Below are 20380 nucleotides of genomic sequence, written 5' to 3' on the forward strand. Positions count from 1 at the left end.
TGAGTACAAGAGTGGCCGCTGAATCTTTTAACATTTCAAGGAGAACTAATTTTTACAAATTAAAAGAAGTACACGCTAGAAAACCTGGATATTCCATCAATATTCTCTTATGAAGAGAAAAGCTGCTTTATACCTTATGCTTAATAACCAAGACTTATATAAAAAGCCAAGGAAAATTTAAATGGCCAAGGAAAAGAAAATAACGCGTTTTAAGGATAATACTCTAGGTATGGATCGAATCAAATCATTTTTAAGTCGTCGTAAGGACCTTACTGCAAGTATAGCCTTAAACATAAAACGAAGTAAATCAGCACTCAATGCAGACCAAATGACTGAATACATAGAAAATTTAAAATTAACATTAACTGGTGTGGAGCCATTTGCTAACTTTATAGTTGATCCCGGACAAAAAAAGTTAATAACTAAACGTTGGGTTAAATACCCTGAACGAATTTGTAACTCCAAAGAGTAGCATTTCTCTTATGATGTGTGGAAATGCAGCTGGTGAGCTACTATCTCCTTATGCAGTGTGCAAATCCAAGCACTTATGGGGCACCTGGACTAAAAATGGCCCCACTCTTACGCGTTATGCAAATACTGCATCTGGTTGGTTCGAATCACAGACACTTGCAAATTGGTTTTAACATTATTCTATTGCCCAGGCTTACAAAAATTCAGGGAAAGAAAGTCGTTTTGGGAGATAATTTGTATTAATGTTAAAGTCCTGGATATGTGTCGAAAACATGACATTCATTTTATATGTTTGCCTCCGAATAGCACCCACGTTACACAACCGTTGGGTGTTGCATTATTTGCTCCAATGAAAAAGGCCTGAAGGAATATTTTATCTGAATATAAGAACACTCGTGTAGAGAGTAGATCAAATGTACTTGAGAAACAGCTTGAGAACAGATTTAGGAAATGTGGGATCTTTACTTACGATGTAATACCCAAGTAAAAACAACTAAGCAATCTAATGTGATAACTGATAGTGATACAACAAATAATAATAAATTAATTTAGTGGGATAACTAAAATACTTTCATTCGGTATTTAGAAGATAAACGACAGGAAGCCACATAGTTTAAGACACGGGGAAGAAAAAGAAAATAACTGTTTCAGCAGAACAAAGTATTACCATTCTGAAATTAGTTTAAAAGATCTAATTGAAGCATCTACTTCCACACCTCATCAACCTGTTGAACCAGAAATCGTAGATGATTCAGAGAAGGATATTGTTTTGGACGACCACTTTCTACTAGGCAGGGATTCTAAGATGATGAAATAAATGAGCTTCAAGAGATGAAAAAAGAAAGCGAATTTAATAAAAAACTCGCTTTAGGTTCTTTTGGAACAAATATTGCTGACAAATTTAAAAACTCTGAATTAGATGATGTTAAAAAAATATTGGTGAGTACGTTTTATTTTTCTATGAAGATTATATTTACCCTGGAATGATAACAGCAATAGAAAATAATGGAGAGATGATCAATGCTATGGCAAAATAGTTCAAGTGTTCAATATGTTCAAGTTTTCGAAATGGTCAGAAATACGCGACGAAATATGGTATTCGTGGGACGATGTACTTGGCGCCATAAACCCTCCTAAGAAAATTTGCAGACGAGGATTGTACATTGTTCCAGAATGCAAAGTTTAAAATCCTATAGGATTACTATACACCAGCAAGCATTTCGTAGTCAAATATTATCAAAATATCGAGTGGTGCAAAGTATCACTTTTCTAGGATATACTTTGTACTAGTAATAAAACTATGTAAGTTGTTCTTTTAATTATGCAATATGCCTAAAAAGTAGCTATAATAAAAGCTTTATTACAACCTGTTTAATAGATATTTATAATAAAAAGTTAAGATTTTCTTTCGAGTGACGTTATATCCACTCTTAGAAAATAACACTGAAAAATGGTGCAAAGTAATCCCGTTTTACGGTATCTGTTTTTTGGAATCTAGAAACTGGAAATCTGTGCTCTGTATTTGATACACAATGATGTCGTTTTCGAATCCTAAGCGAATTCTCACTTTCATTTTAATAGCAGGCATTGATACGAAACAGAAAAACTCAACTGGCATAAATAAGATGTTACAAACGGAACAAAACATTTGAGAGCTTCGCTCGCCAATTCGAGGTATTCTTGCATCCTTCTGGTCCAAAACTAATCCGTACTCTGGAAAAAAAGTCTAGTTTACAGATTCCATCATTTTTTTCCATCCAAGTTTTTCTTTATCTTTCTTGGAATGTAAGTTTGTTGGAATTGTCCAAAACAGGATTCAGTACCCATCTGACATGTCATGGCTGATTTGAATTTCTTTGACGAAATATTCACAGAGCTGTTGTTTTGTATTGTCCAAAGTAATAATTTCCATAATTTAATTTTTTATTTTTTTTTCTTGTAAGATATGGTCCTGTTTATTCTACTATCCCAGCTTTTGTGATGTTAGTCCAGCTGTCATACCACTTCTTCGGGGGTCTTCCTAGTGGTCTTTTTGTATCGCGTTTATGTATTTTTACCCATTTCGCGATTCTCCCTGGGAAATCCAGTTTGTATTTTGTCGTTTTGTATACGAATTTTTATATTATCCCGTGTTGTGGGTTTGCCGTTGTATACTATATTCTTGATGTACCCCAAAAAAATAGTCCATTGGAGTTAGTCCTGTTAATCTTGGGGGCCATTCCGCAGTACCACCGTATCCAATCCAACTATCGCTGTAGTTATTATTCAGCACACGTCTAAAATTGTTTGTACCATACGGTAGTGCTCTGTCATGTTTAAACCACATGTTTCGTCCAATTCCCAAAAGAGCATCCTCTAACAAACCAGGTAACTCGTTTGTTAAAAACCTACGATACTCATTACCAGTGACCGTTTGGTTGAAGAAGTAAGGTCCAATAACGTATGATTCAACAGGGCCTCCCCAAACATTCAACGACCTCTTGTTCTGTGATGTAACTCGCAATAGGTGTAACTGATATTTAACTGATCTTACTAGTAAATAAAATTTAACTAACAATTAATTTAGTATAGGAAAAGTGCTACAGTAGAAAAGTTACTAGTGTAGATTTTAAAATTATTTGTTGTGGTAAAACATAATTAGTTATTAAATTCAACTAAGTTAGCATACATTTTTATTTTAATCTTATATATTTTAATGTATGTTTCTAAAATCAGATTATAATTATTATTAAAAAATAAATTAATGAAAAATCCGTACAAACATAAAAGCTATAGTTCTTTTTAAATATCTACAAAACGAATCATGCTAGGTATGTACAACCTTATACCAAAAGAAAGTTTGTAATATTTCCTAAAAGCTGCAATATTAATATACAGGGTTTTCCATTAAAACAAAATGAGAAAAGTTTGTATTTGAAAATAGTAATTACACTGTATACCTATTGGATGGATAGATGTCAAAGACATTAAATTATCTAAAAATAACAGTACATTACAAAAATTTTGACATATCACTTACAATTTTATTGAAAACCTAAGCTACATCCCTTTAAATATTACCATTTTTCTCAATAAAAGTGTAAATTTTTAGAAAATTGTTAACTTTAGACCTAAAAACGTTATACAGACTCTTCATATTTAAAGACATCCATAATTTAAACGCAATAAAAAAAGCCAGGGAGTTGGCGCACCCTGTATAGAAGCATAAATATGCTAAAAAAAACTACAGGGGAATGTTTTTAGAAGATACAATAAGTTTTGGACATATCACCATAAATATACATATGAAGCTAAAATTAGATAGGTGGGAACGAAAGATACTTAGAATATACGAGAATATAGCGAAAAATATCTGGCAGATGGACATTAGGTTATGGTTAGTTAATGTGGAACATATATTTGTTTTCTTCTTTTGTTGCTTTAACTCTCGTTATTCATGATTATTCTTTTTTTTTCAATTAAAGAAGTGTGCAGCGTTTATTTCAGCTATTAGTAATGAGACGAAGAAATTTTTATGTTGAATATTTCCTACAACGACTCGTCAAAATATTTCTAAGCTGAGTGAATCGACTATAACGTTCATTTATGTAATGAACACTCTGTACATATCTATTATGTATATATCTTTCAGTTCAAATATTCTTCGTCTATATCGAGCATCAGCATAGCGGAGCGTAGATTGATAGTAGAAGTATCTGATAAAATTTAACATCACAAACAACTCGAACTAATCGTTTTCGCGAAATGTTCGTAGGGGGACACTCAATCACTGTTATGGATGGAGCTATATGTTGGTCGGGGATCGAGAGTCCGGGGTAGTGATGTGTTATGCTCGATACAAATGAATAAGGGAATGTTGGCATCCTAATGGTATGGTATTACTTGAATGTATAGAAGATAATATTACTTCGGAATAAATCGAATCGACTGCATAACAGCGTAATTAAAAAAAATATTTAAAATATCCAAAATTATTTAAAAAATAAATTTTCAATTTTAATTAAAGTCAGAAAAATATGTAAAAATTATATGAATGGTAAAAATGATACCTAAAATATGACGTTTTTTGCAAAAACGGAACTAACATCGGAATATTTATTGTTTAAAAACCCAAAATAGCGACTAAAGTTTGGACTAGTGATTTAAATTATCTCTTCTTCACTTTCTGTTAACATATTAAGAGTTTGAAGCTTGCAGCTTTTGATAAATAACTACAGGAGTTATTTTAATAAATTACTTTCAGAGTTTCTTAATATTCCATACTTTATAGCCCAGTGAACATTATTATCTTTGAACATGCTTACATTGACGTACAAAACCAATACCAAAACATTAAATAAGTACTGCAGCTCAAACATTCAGGAGGGCGTACCACTAGTAACCATGATGTAGCAAGGAAAAATCATGAGCTGGACCATCTGGACTAAGAATAGATACTTGGAATCTACGAAGCTTATATGAGGCTGGAAAAACTATTGAAGAAATGAAAAGATTGACTACCTATCTTAATATTGGGTATAGCGAAATGCTTTGGCCGGGTCACGGAAGGTGCAATATAAATGACCATATAGTATACTACTCAGGTAAAACATCGAACAACATCGAAATGGAGTAGCTTTCACAGTCTCCAAGCAAGTTTGAGAGTTATATTAAATCAGTATGCTACGTATTCTATAGAGTTATCCTGATGCAATTGAGGTCCAAAACTTCCGATATAAATCTGGTTCAAGTATATGCACCAACAGTAGCAAGCATTGACGACGAGCTAAACAAGTTTTACTGGGATATTAAAAGTGTAACTGACAAGATAAAATGCAGATATATTAAAATCAAAATGCGCTAAAGTTGGTGAAGAGAAAAAAGAAAATGTTGTAGGAGAGTTTGGTCTAGGAGAACGCAACGAGAGGGGGTACCGATTTCTAGAATTCTATAAAGAAGTAAATCTATGTATTATGAGTACCGTTTTTAAAATGCCGAAAAGGAAACTTTACACTTAGAAAGCTTTAGCAGATAGTAGTAAACTCGGTAAAAGTACCTTCTTCAACCATTCGCAATTCGTTTGGAAAATAAATTTGAAGAATCTCAAGAGTTTTACAATATTGAACACAACTGTCATGCATTACTGGTGCTGGGAATAGAGGACGAGTCATTTATACCGTCGATGGTAACGTGGTTTAGGTGGAGGTTGGCGTGGGGATCAGCGTGGGGATTACCTTACGAACTGGTGCAAGGATTCGCGCGAACATTTCTACATGACCGTAGAATTTTGATTGACAGGCAGAGCGGACGGTATTTTCTTTATAAGAGGTATCCAAGTCGATCGGATAGCCAAGCGGGCTGGGCGGCTGGCTTCTCCTTCGCTTCAATGCGAGAGATGTCAGTTCAAATCCCCGGCTCGGTGAATAGCAAACAAAAAGGCTAACGCAGTAGTTTAAAATTCTAAAATGAATCTGCGGCTTAGTCTAGAATATGCTGGTATCTGATCGGCCTATGGTGGAGCAGTACGGCAAGAGATAAGGGCTTGCGGTTAGGTGATACTCCTCCATAGATCCCTACCGGAAGGGCGTGGAACGCCTAAATACCGGGTATATATATATATCCAAGTCGAAGATAACCGTATGACGTCATCTCTTTTATTGAGACAATTTGGCCTTTTTCAATTTCTATGGCTTCTCGGATAGTTCTTGGTTTATAGAAGCGGATGGGAGCTATGGTTCTGGAGTTTTCTCTCTCTCTCTCTCTCTCTCTCTAAAAACTGGATCTTAAACAGAAGACACCAGGGTAGGATACAAGCAGCAGAGATGAAATAGCTCAGAAGAATGATAGCTGCAAGAAGAACAAACAGACTTAAAAATAAAGAAATAAGAAACAGACTTAAAATTAAACCGTTACTTGATACAATGAAGGAGAAAAAATTAGCATGGTTTAGTCATATAACACGAATGGACAGTAACAGGTAGGGAAAAATAGAATAGGCAGACCAGTAAAAGAGTGGAACAGCGATATAGCAGAGATATTACAAAATCAGTATAGGCCCATAACTCTACTGAAGGCCCATAACGCTACTGAATGTAATGTACAAACTGTTAACTAAACTACTAACAAACAGATTAACAACTAAGTTAGATAATTACCAGTCAAGAGAGCAAGCCGGTTTTAGAAAAGGATTCAGTACAAGCGACCATCTAAATTGAAAAGGCCAACGAATATCAAATCCCAATGTATATGGCATTTGTAGACTTTGAAAAAGCATTTGATAAGGTGGAACATTGGGCAGTACAGAAGTCTACAAAATGAGAGAATAGACTATAGATACACGGACTTAATTTCCAATAAATATAATCAAGCAACAACATCCATTAAAATAGTTGAACAAACGGAGCCCATTAAGATACGGCGAGGAGTCAGACAGGGTGACACTATATCACCCAAACTATTCAATCAAGCTTTGGAAGACGTTATGAGGAAATTACAATGGGAAAAACGGGGTATTAACAGATGGCCAATGGCCAATACTTGAATCACTTGAGATATGCAGACGACATTGTATTAATAACAGATAAAAGGGAAGAATTAACAAAAATGGGTCCACAAATGAATTATAATAAAACGAAAATTATGACCAACCAACCAGAAGAATTAATAATTGCAATGGCACAAACAACTATAGAACAAATAAAAGAATATGTATATTTGGGACAACTAGTTAAATTAAATAAAGAAAATCAGACCGGATAAATAAAGAGAAGGATACGGTTGGCTTGGGTATCCTTCAGAAAACTTTCCTATATACTAAAAAATAGAAAATATCCCCAATATTTAAAACAAGAGTCTTCAACCAATGTATACTTCCTGTTCTCACCTACGGTTCTCAATCTTGGACGTTTACAAAGGAAAACATGGAAAAAATAGCAAAGACCCAAAGAGCCATGGAAAGGTAAATGCTGAACATCAGGCTATCAGACAAGAAAAGAAATACTTAGATCCGCAACAAAACAAAAGTGACCTATGTATTAACGCAGATAGCAAAACTTAAGTGGAAGTTCGCTGGACATACCATAAGACAGAAAGACGACAGATGAAATAAGATGATTATACACTGGAGACCATATAGTTACAAACGAAAAAGAGGAAGGCCACAAATGAGGCCCAAAACGGCACACAGCGTGCCCCATCGGCTATTGGCGTCACAAGCCAACGGCACACCATGTACGTCGAGCGCATACGTCGATGCGTGACTGTAACTATTTTCAAGCAGTATGAACGGTATAGTCTTCGTTAGAATCAGTTCTGTTTTCATCGGCTGTTCATATATATTCTAAAATATATACGTGCATTAGCGGTTTTGGAATTTTGTGATTTATTATATAGTTATGGTTCGTAACGTTACAGGAGCGTCTAATTTGAAGTGTGCATGTACAAAACGAGATGTGAGGATCCCATTGTCGAGTCAACAGCTTCAAGAGTTAATTGATTCATTGTGAGAAAGCTCAGATGAAGATCTAGTTGTTCCATCAGATGATTGTTATAATGATGATATCCCTCAAACAAGATTATTTCCAGACTGGAATAATACTCCCGATTTAAAATTAATTGCTTTCACTGTACCACCACCTGTTAGTAATAATTCATACAATTTTTTTAGTTTGCTTGTAACTGATGAATTGCTAAATTACATCGTAGATCAAACTAATATTTATGCAGAGGATTTTTTTTAAGTGATTCTACTTTAGAAAAATTCAGAATAACCGAGTGAAAACCACTTTCCCTAGCAGAGTTAAAGGTTTTTTTGCATGTGGTTCCAAATGGGAAATGTACAACTCAATCGGCAACAATACTACCAGCAAAAAGATGAACTGTTAGCTACTCCTGGTTTAAAAAATTCATGAGCAGGAATAGATTCATGATCATTACGAGATATTTCTCAACAAATGCACGTCATGAGGAAGATCCTGGTTGTGGTAATCGCTTATATAAAATCAGAAATTTTCAAGATTATTTCAATAAACGAAATTTATTGCCCTGGAAAATCGTTATATTTAGATGGATCAATTTTTAAAAAGTAAACGACCCAAGTTCGACATAAAATTGTATATATTAGCTAAACCAGATGGTATGGTGCTGCGATAAAATGGATAGAGTGGGACTTAAGGTGAAACTGGTGGTACAGGTCATACTAAAAAATAGTATTAACACTAATAAAAGGGTTCGAGAACAAAGTACATTCTTTATATGGACAACTTTTATAATAGTGTTTCGATATATCGGAAATTGCTTGAACAAAAAACTTATGTTCCTGGTACTCTCCGAATAGGCAGAAAACAAAATCCGAAAGTCATTATTGACGCAAAAATTAAGAAAGGCGAAGTAGTTATCAAATATCTTGAAAACTACAGACACAAACAAAAAGAGGAGACAGTGTACAGAAACCAAAGGCTTTTGGCTCTCATACTATCAAAGTGAGAGGAAGACTTTGAGATGGTATAAGATGCTCGGAATACATTTTTTGTATATTATGTTTTTCAAAAGTTTTCTTTTATTCACAAGAGCTGCAGCAGTAAAACTAACATATTATGATTACCGTTTGCAAGTTATAAAAACTTTTTTATCGGAAAAATCACGAGGAGAATATGTAGGAAATGCAGCTAACAACAGGTTCGAACATGTACCCAATATTATTGTTCTTTATACGAAGGAAAACCAGGGTTTTGTTTACAAAAATGCTTTGCAGAATATCACAAAAAATTATATATATAGTATTTTTATATTTTGTTTATTTTTTGTGTGAAATATTTTTTTAATAAATTTTCTGTTTAGTGGAGACTGCTGTATCATTTTAGTTTTGAAATTTCAGTATATGAACGACGCACACCGTGTACCACCGGCATTTCATACAAAATTGTATTCGAACGGCCGACGTCACACACCGTGTGACACTATTCCAAAAGCCTTTTTAGTGTATGAAATGATAAATCAAGAATTAAAAAATATTTAATATACTCTTACATTCAAATATTTAGCATTTTTAAGTTTCGGCCTCGGCAAAAATCTAAAATAATTGGCTGGCACTGAATGTGTTAAGGGTGAGAATTTTTACTTTCTCTTAGTAAAAATAATAATTTCGGTATTATTAAATGTACTAATTATCGCGGAGAAAAACATTTTAAAACGCGGAAGGAAATAACTCACAGACCACAACCTTAAAAACCTCAAAACGCTTGGAATCTGTTTTTAATTTTAAATACTTCGAGTACATGACGAATATGTCCATAAATGAGATTAAACTAAACCACCATTTTTATTAAATCATTTAATTAATCGAAATCCGTAATTCGCGGAGATTATATTATTCGAGCATCCGCAGCCAGCCTCCGTACCCACGTCTGTTGAAATTTGCGTTGGCGCCATTTATATGGGGCATGAAAGGCATGAAATACGTGCTTGTGTAATGCGGTTTTACTTTTATAGCGTTGTGGCGACAACATCCTTCGGTTCGTTGGCGATTTTTGTTTTGTTCGAGCTGCTGCTGCTCTTTTGTAGGTGAACCAATTGATACCCATTCATTATGCCTGAGGGGATCTTCGTAATGGAACTTTAATTTATTTAAATTATGCTTGGAATTAATTGGAGCTGGGAATCAACGTGCAGCATGCAAACTGGAAGTTGAACCCTATAGGAAACATATGAATGAAATACATCAATTATTTGGTAATTTTAATCTGTTTAGAAATGTTCAGGACCGGTAATTTCTTATTTTGTTTTGACCATTTCAGACAAAACACTGTTATGATCTTTTAAAAATTATTTGATATTAGATTCATTGCAGCTATAAAAATGATGTACAATGTATATGCAAACTTTGACGAACACTTGTTTAACCAGTCATAACTTTTTTGAGAAAGTTGTTACGCCTCTGAAGAAATGTAATGTCTTATGCATCTTAAAGTAGAGTCTCTCAATCTTCTTGGTACATTCTGATCACTAATAGTCACTTTATTTGTCACTCTCAGGTCATCTCAGTCAATTGGTCTCTAGCAGTACTTGTACGAAAGCATAAGGTGGAAATATTTAGCTATCGGTCATGCTAACGTTTTTCTTTTACGATTTTAATGGGTTCTTTGTGTGTATTCTAAAATCTCCGTAAAGCATGTCCACAACTGGTGTACCGCTTAAAAACCAACTAAAACATCCATGGCAACAAAGCAAAAGCGCTCGTGTTTTTAAAACTTTGTTCCATCACTTACTCGTGTTTTGTTCCATCAAATACGTCAGCATTTATTTATAGTTGTAAAATTAAAAATTTAATTTTATTCTATGTGACATAATATACAAGATAGACTGATCGCGTTCCCCCAGTACGACAGAGAAATCTAACGCAAAGCAGTCACTGCATCTCTGTTTAATGGACCGGGTTAATGGCTCGAATAGACGAGAAGATCAAACTGGAATACAAACAGCGATTTCAAAGAAGATCGTGAATCAAGGTTCCGAACTAATGCCAGAGATAAACGTGTATAAGATTGAAAAAGCATTAAGAAAAATGAAAAATAAGAAAGCCCCAGGAGAGGACCATCCTATAGCATAAAAAATGAGATGGAACGGACCTAGAAAATTATAGACCTATTAGCCTGTTGAACCACATATACAAGCTCTTCACTAGGATAGTGACATCAAGATTGGAGAAAAAAATTAGATTTTTACCAACCGAGAGAGCAGGCAGGATAGCAATGAATGATAGCAGGATTGACCATAGGTATAGTGAACTTATTTACAATATTTACAAAAATGCCAATATCACTGTCAAGATATACGATAAAACCCGACCAATAAAAATAAAACGTGGAATAAGGCAAGGAGATACATTGTCACCGAAATTATTTTTAACGGCATTAGAGTATGCCTTTAAGATGGTCAATTGGGACGACAGGGGAGTAACAATAGACGGCGAAAAGCTTAACCATCTCCGTTTCGCAGATGACATTGTCCTTATCACAGATATTTAGGAGAAGACTTTGTATGTTCGAAGGTGGGCCTCAGAATGAACTTGAAGTTTATAACAAATATGGTCCCCAATAACCACTTAACTATTCAAGACAAATGGGTAGAACTGGTGGAGAAATATACGTATTTGGGTCATGAAATAAGAATTGGCAGTGATGCAATATTAAGGATACTTGGGATCACAGCTACAAAATAAAAACTCGTATTGAAAAAGCCAGAAACTCTTTCAACAGCCTTAGGAAGATTGTCTGCAACTTATCTTTAAGTATAAATATACGCATAAGAATTCTTAGATGTTACGTCTTTAGTGTCCTCCTCTATGGAGTCGAAAGCTGGAGCCTTACAGAAGATATCATAAAACGAATAGAGGCATTTGAAATGTGGTGCTACTGACGTATGTTGAGAGTCTCATATATACACCACACAAGTAACATAACTATTCTCCAGAGGCAAAGAAAAGAGAAGGAAATTATTAACACCGTAAAGAACAGAAAATTGGCTTACTTCGGCCACATCATGCGAAATAATAAATACCGACTCTTACAGTTGATTCTACAAGGCAGATTGACGGTAAGAAAGGCCCTGGACGTAGACGTATATCCTGGCTGGCCAATCTTAGGAAATGGACTGATCTAACGTCAACTGATCTATTTCGAGCTGCTGTGAATAGAATAAGATTGGTCAATGCGGTCGCCAACATCTCTAGAAGATAGGCACATTTAGAAGAAGGGATAACCAAACATGCGAAATCCAAAGACGAACTAATTTAGCGTGAGCAGCCTTTGGAAAACTGCGAGATACATTTAGGCCCAATATAACAATTAGCCTCAAAAAAGTATGTGATCAATGGGTTTTACCGGTTATGACCTATGGGGCGGAAACTATAACTCTAACCAAGACTACAACTTCGAAATTGAGAGTGGCACAGACACGAAAGTGACGTTGCGGGACCAAATAATAAACGATCCGCGATATTAAAGACGACGACGATAAAGATCTGCGAAGAAGGACGAGTATTGCTGATGTGACAGCGGAGCTGAAATGGAACTGGGTAGGCCATGTAGCGAGAATGCACGACTCACGATGGACGAGCAAAATTACAAATTGGAGGCCTGCAAAGAGCAGACAAACGTAGTAGAAGATGACCACCTACACGTTGGGCTGACGACATCAGGCGTATCAATAAAAATTGGCAACAAAGAGCACCAAATAGTAAAGAATGGAGGAGTTGTTTAAGGGAGGCCTGTGTCTAACAGTGGACGTGATAAATGAATGCTGGATGATGATAATGATCCCTCAAGAGAGAATAAACAGTAACGTATGGTCCTAAAGTTTTGGGAAAAATTCCAAAAGCATATAACTCTGACCACAATAATCTTATATTTTTATTAAATTATTCAACAATTTAACTTAACTATCCTTATTATAAATCAAAATTCAAATGACAGACAAGGGACCATTATTTTCGATTTACCTAATAATTCCCCTGACACGTTGCATCATCCTTTGGACGACCTCGGCGTCAATTTCTCTAATTTTTGTATATATGCGGCGTCTTAACTGTTCCTGATTTTGTGCTTCCCATCGGTTATTATAGACTTTCCGACTTAATATTGCCCAGAACTCTTCAATTGGACGATCCTGAGGTAGGTGGGAAGGATTGTCTGCTTTCGGTACAAAGGTAATGTTGTTAGTGTCGTACCAGTCCCTTCTGATCCTCGTGTAATGACATGAAGCAAGATCTGGCCAAAAGACTATTTGATTATTTGCATGATATGTGTTCACAAACTGAAGTAATTTAGAGAGACATCTTTGAATATAAATATTTGGGTTTAAGAATTTTGTCCTCAAATTGTTTCTTACTTTTGAATTTTATTTCATCAGGTACATTTTCGTAATCCTTCGTGTAAAACCCATCGTTACCCGTCATCTCAGAGTTGGACAAAGTAAAATATTTTTCATCGTCCATCACGATCAACTTGTTGACGAAATGCACTCGCCTTAACGGGCGGCAACATCTTGGAATTCTCTCTAATTGATCCTCTGTGTATTTTGGAGCTTTTCTTCTTTTCCGGTAGATATTATTGTTACTCGATAGAGTCCTGTATACTGTAGTCTTTCCAACATGAAATCTTCTGGCCAGTTTTCGCTGTGAGACCCCAATTTTGTTCTTAGCTGCTTCAATCAGTCTTGCCTCTCTTATCTGGTTCAAAATCCACGGTCGGCCACTTTTACGCAAGTTAACCCATCTTCACATTCTCTGATTGTGCGATAAATTGTCGATTTGCTTATGTTTTGATCTCGATAAATATTAACAATATCTCGTTTCGACATTCGCCCAACCATATTATAAACACCTCGACGAATATCAATTTTATAAGACATTTTGCAGAGCACAAACCAAAATATTCTGCTTTGTTTATTAAATGGCAATAACTGATGACATTTCAATTTCATGGCCTTCTTTGTTAAATGCATTTTGCTTCTCAATCAGACCAGGTGAAATTTTTCACAAAACTTTAGGACCATACGTTATATGCAATTTTCCAGTAGAGCCATACATTCATCAAACAATGTTGATTCAAGGACATATAAAAATGTACATACAGTAGAAATATGTAACGAAAATAATCATTGCATATATTGTAAAACCAAAAAGCATACATCATTATCGAGAAAATGTTTCCAAGGCACGATAAGTAGAAAACAATCAAAGCAATAATGCCAACAGAAAACATAACCTTCAGAGAAGCAGAATAACTACATAACAATCCGAATTGTGCAAAAATAATAACTAATAATATATTCTCTATATTAAAAGATAGCTTCCAATTTTCCTAACTGCTCCTTACGTCTAATTACGGCTATTAAATACGTCTAATTTCACATTAAATAAACCAGTAAGAAAAAAGTAACTTTTCCACCAGTACTGCCGTACACTTCTCCCTTAACCTATAGCAAAAAACCTTCTCCCCATATCTTAAATATATTCCCATAATCGCCAAACCTTAAATGGGCGAATTTATTTACTATAAAGAGAAACTCATATTACTCACATATAAATCAACTTGTATACATATACCAACAATTAGTCACAATCTACATGCAATTTGATTAGAAATAGAAAATGGATTAAGAAAACTTATTTCTAACAATAAAGAAGAAACAGAAATAAGACACAATCAAATAATATAGGATCTAGTCGTGTAAATAAATAAATAAATAAATATTATTATATGTCCTTTACTCAAATCCAATCAAAATTCATAACTTCCATCATCTCTATCATGTATTAAACAAATTCTATCCGAGAAAGAAGAACGAGTGCCAAATGGCAAAGGTCTCGAAATCCACTCGATGCGACCCAGCTAAATAGACTAACACATCAGCTAACGTCAGCGCTAAATCAAGCTCGTAATGATACCTTAAATTTTTATATTGACATTCTCTCTCCAGATGACCACTTTATATGGAGAGCAACTAAAAATTTCAAGAAACCGACACTACCAATTCTTTGAATAAGAAAACCTGATAGAAGTTGGGCGCAAACTGACGATGAAAAAGCTAATGTATTTGCAGAATATTTAGAAAATATATTTAGGTCAAAACATAAATGATGATGTAGTTAGCGAATATCTAGATGCACTCTGCCTCCCTCCAATAAAAGCATTATCCCCATTCGAGGTTTTGCAGAATAATAATTAGTACCAACTCTCACAACGCCCCAAGATACGATTTAATCGATGGGAGAATCCTAAAACGTCTACCCAGGAAAGCAGTTCTCATGCTTACTATTATCTACAATAGAATGCTGTAATTAAGCCATTTTCCAATCTAGTGGAAATATGCTCATATTATAATGATTGGAAAGCTAGGTAAATTGTCTACAGAACCTTCTTCCTATCGTCCGATAAGCTTGTTACCCTTGAGGTCCAACATATTTGAAAGACTCCTGCTAAATAGAATAAGCGAAACTGTACCACTCGAGAATATAATACGAACATCAGTTTGGTTTCCGTCAAAAATATTCAACAATCCAACAGTGTCATAGAATAGTAAATAAAATCAAGAAAAGTTTGGAAGAAAAGACTATGTGTGCCTCAGTATTTCTCGATATCCAGCAGGCTTTTAATAAAGTCTGACACAACGGTTTGCTATATAAATTAAAATCTTTACTGTCTAGCGATATGTACCTTATCCTAAAGTCCAATATTAACGAACGTTCGTCCCAAGTAAAAATCAACAATAATTTCTCAACCTATCACTCAATCCAATCCGGAGTACCTCAGGGAAGTGTCCTCGGTCCCTTCCTATACCTAATATTTACTGCTGACATACCTATTACAAATTACATCACAGTGGTGACTTTTGCCGATAATACAGCCGTTTTAGTTTCAAACAAAGACCCAGACATAGCATCTGAAAAGCTGATAAGTTACTTGCATACATTAGAGAATTGGTTGACAAAATGGAAAATAAAAGCCAATAATGAAAAATCAGCCCAAATCACATTTACAACAAGAAGACGTACTTGTCCACAAGTTAATCTAAACAATGTCCCTATTCCTGCTAGAGAGGTTATGAAATATCTTGGGTTCCATTTGGACCGAAAGCTTACCTGGAAGCAACACCTTTACGCCAAAAAAAAAACTCAGCTCAATATAAAATTTAAAAAAATGAATTGGTTACTTGGTAGAAAGTCACAACTGTCATTGGAGAACAAAATACTGCTTTACAAAGTCATACTAACACTAATATGGACTTAGAACGGTGTAGAAAAATTTTGCAGACCTTCCAATCAAAAATACTGCGTATGATAGCTAACGCCCCTTGGTATGTGAGCAATGCAACCATCCACAATGACCTAGGGGTACCAACCTTAAAAGATATATCACTTCAAGCCAGCAAGGCCAAAATTCGTAATGCAATGCACAAGAGCCAAATTATCAGTGAATTATATCAGCCACCAACGGAGGAACGAAGAGTGAAGAGGACTTGGTCAGAAAACCTGGTTACATAGGTGAAAATGGAGAACTCTCGCTGGACGGTACACAAATCAAGTCAATATTGTCATCACATTTACTAATTAGTCAATGTACTGTTTATGAGTAGATTGTAAATACGCATTTAAAAATAAAAAAAACCCTATCATGTGTGACAACAATTTTTGACAGGCTAATAAAATTTAAAATAGAACATCTTGTTGAAAGTAGATTGATTTCGTAAATGTTATTGAAGCTGAGAAGGAGCCCTTTAATAAAAACTACATACACTTCAATTTACTATTTATATTGGAAATAAGCCACAATTTTACTTTGAGAATTGTTAAGCTTATTCCCAATAAAGATAGTAAATTTTATTAAGTCACAAGAAAATAGGTTCAGAACAAGACATACACTACACGACAAAGATATAAACTGGGGGCTCTAATGAGGATTTCCTCCCTGCGACAATGACTTCCATGCCGTAGAACCACTTATCAGCACTTATCACGGAAAAAAAACGTGATAATTTTAACAATAAGCTGAACATACAAAAATAGACTAAATTTTTGGTCATTGAGGTTAATTATGGACATGTCAGATATTAAAATTAAAACCAGTATATTTTGCAGACCTGACGTGCGTATATTTCTTGGTGGAGTTAAATGTAATTACAGTGTTGATACAAAGTTTTACCAAGTGCAAGAGAAAATTAGTGTTTTCCTTTAGGTATTAAAGATGGAAAGGCAGAAAACGATATCAGATTTTTTTAAGAATTGGAAAAAGGTATTAGTTTTTCTGAATTAGTAGTAAATATTTGTAGAATAGTTTTTTAATTATTTCCTAAAAATTATAATTATGAAAGAGTTATTTAGTTTCCTTCCAATCTTCACCGCTGATTAAAAAAGTTTCAAAGTACCCGGTTTTATCACACCGGTATCCTAAAACCGGGTACATACTTAAAAATGTGGGGCAATATTTTTTCCAAGTAAATTTAGGTTTTAATTGGCATATGAAAGTAATTACAAGAAAAATACTAACAAGCAAGAGTTAAGATTCGTTTTAATAATGCTCTTAGGAACAAAAATCACAAATGAATGAATCGTCATTTTCTTCGCATGCCTTATGAGAATTTGAACACTTTATCCTGACTGTTTGGAATTTCCGTTATCTTGAATATTTAACGTCTTTACACCCTTTCCCTTTGGAAAATTGTTCTTTTGTGCCGGGGGAGTATGATCCAATAATCGAGGATTTGCAAGCTTCCGGGGAATATCAACATCGCCATCATGTAGGAACCACCTGCACTCAAATCTCTGCAGTACCTAAGGTGCCTGTTTCAGCAGATACGAGAGCTCCAATTTGTCTTTTGTCTCTTATAGAAATGACGTTAGATAGCTTATTTGTCATAGTAGATATTCCTGTCTCGTATGAATTCCATATGGACTCAGGTAGAAATCGGTATTTGTAGCATACCTCCGTTAACATTTGAAAAAAAATTTCTCTTGCAGTTCGATTAAAACCTATCGAATGTCCAGTTTTAACAATTTGAGGGACTTAGGGGTGCATTCTGTAACATTTCCGTTAAATTTAAGAGGCCTCTAAAATTTAACTTTTAACGGTCCTCTTTAAGTTTTAGGTAACATTAATTATCTCTCTTGAAAGGTGAGAATCGATTTTTAACACTTTATGATTAGTTAATTTAAAAAATACAGTTTTAAATATAATTTAGAAAACATTGAACTTTATCATAATGAAATGAAAATAATTATTGGACGTTTGAAATACTAATTTAAAATAAATACTTAAAAAAGTTTATGTGTTTGGAAAATTCTCAAAATTGTAAATACGATATAATGTGTCTTCTAATGGGGACTAATTTCGACAGTTGATAGCTGCCATAGATATTGTTAAAGCTACCTCTGTCAAATTGGCTGTCAGTTATTCAGTATGTTTTAACAAATTACCATGGATGGATATGGCGTACAATCACACGAATAAATAATAAAATTGTTTTATCAAAATAGGTGTTCTGTTCGGGAAAAATTCCGGGAGATTCGCTATTTTAGGTCGAAATCATAAATAATCGCCCTACTAGTAGTACTATTCGCAGTGTGATGGATAAATTTGAGTCCACTGGTAAAATAATAATCAACCAATACTCGTACGTCGACGAAACGCAAGATCGTCCGAAAACATTGCACGCGAAATAAATTTTAAATAAAATTTGTATCAAATCGACGGTAAAAATTCGATATCTTCTAATCAGAGTATCCTATCGCCAAAAATTAAAATGCGATCTAAATGTGAAAAGTGCAACTTCTGTGTGCAATCTTTGTATTTTGTCGCAAATAAAGTCAGTTTCAAAATATGTTGTCCATACAGGATCTGTCTGCACGAAAGCTATTTTGTTGTTTTACATCTGTCATCCCTTTTTTATTTTTATTTTTTATTATTTTTACATATCTAGAGTCATGAGAGTGAGTTTATGACACTTAACCCCTTGTAGTTTGAACAACTCTTTCTATCCCTTTTTTGTAGATGTTGTTAATATGTGCTTTTGTTCACTCCGGTGCGGTGGTAAGTCATGTCCTTTATTATAAAATAAGGTGACAACTTCTTCTTCTTAAAGTTCCATCTCCTATCGGAGGTTGGATATCATAACGGCTATGGTCACTTTGTTGGCTGCTGCTCTGAAAAGTTGTAGTGAACTACAGTTAAACCATTCTCTAAGGTTCTTCAGCCAGGAGATGCATCTTCTTCCTATGCTTCTTCTTCCTTGGATCCTTCCTTGCATAATAATTCTCAGCAGCTCATATTTTTCTCCTCTGGTTATGTGACCCAAATATTCTAGTTTTCTTCTTTTTATGCTGTTCATAATTTCTAACTCCTTATTTAGACGTCGTAGTACCTCAGCATTGGTAATCCTTTGAACCCACTGAATTTTTAATATTCTTCTGTAACACCACATTTCGAACGCTTCTATTTTTCTTATGTGTTGTTTCTTCAATGTCCAAGCTTCCATTCCGTATAGTAAGATAGAAAATATGTAACATCTTAGAGCCCTCAATCTGAGATGCAACTGAAGGTCTCTGTTGGTAAGCATTGTCTTCATTTTCACAAATGCTTGCCTTGCAGTTTCAATTCGGACTTTGATTTCTCTGCTTTGGTCATTTTTGTCATCAACCCAGGTTCCCAGATATTTATATGTCTCTACTTTTTCTATTTGGGTTTGCTCTATCATTAATCTTGCTTTTCCATGTTGCGTTTTTGAGACAATCATAAATTTAGTTTTTCTCTTATTAATTTTTAGTCCGTATCTAATGCAATAATCGTTAATTCTATTTACCAATTCTTGTAGCGATTCTAGGGTGTCTGCCATTATAACGGTATCATCAGCGAATCTTATGTTATTTACTATTCTTCCGTTTACAGAGATTCCATCACCCAGATCCGCTATCGCTTCCTGGAATATGGCTTCACTGTACACGTTAAACAGTAATGGTGACAGAACACAGCCCTGTCTTACTCCTCTCTCTATATCTAAGGTGACAACATACGATACTAATTCCCGTAATACTTGTGGACTGTGTTTTAGTAATTCGTTCGGTATACCTTGTGGTCCGCATGCTTTTCTAATTTTTAGATTTCCTATTGCATATTCTACTTCGTGTACTGTTATTTCATCGTCTTTATCGTATTCCACTTCATATGTTGTTGTACTAATGCAGTGGAACACCTAAAATTATCCTGGTGGGGGGTTGGTTGGTCACCGAAATTTTTTTTGTGCTACCTCCATTTTGAGTCATTAAAATTTTGGTTTTAGTTTAATTTAAAGTACTAAAGATGGCAGTGTCAAAGATTCAGGTATCTGTTATTCTGCCTACCAACTAAAACCACCCTCTCCTACTTGTACGCAGTTGACT

This window comes from Diabrotica undecimpunctata, chromosome 2 (assembly GCF_040954645.1).
Source record: "Diabrotica undecimpunctata isolate CICGRU chromosome 2, icDiaUnde3, whole genome shotgun sequence".
Taxonomy (NCBI): Eukaryota; Metazoa; Arthropoda; class Insecta; order Coleoptera; family Chrysomelidae; genus Diabrotica; species Diabrotica undecimpunctata.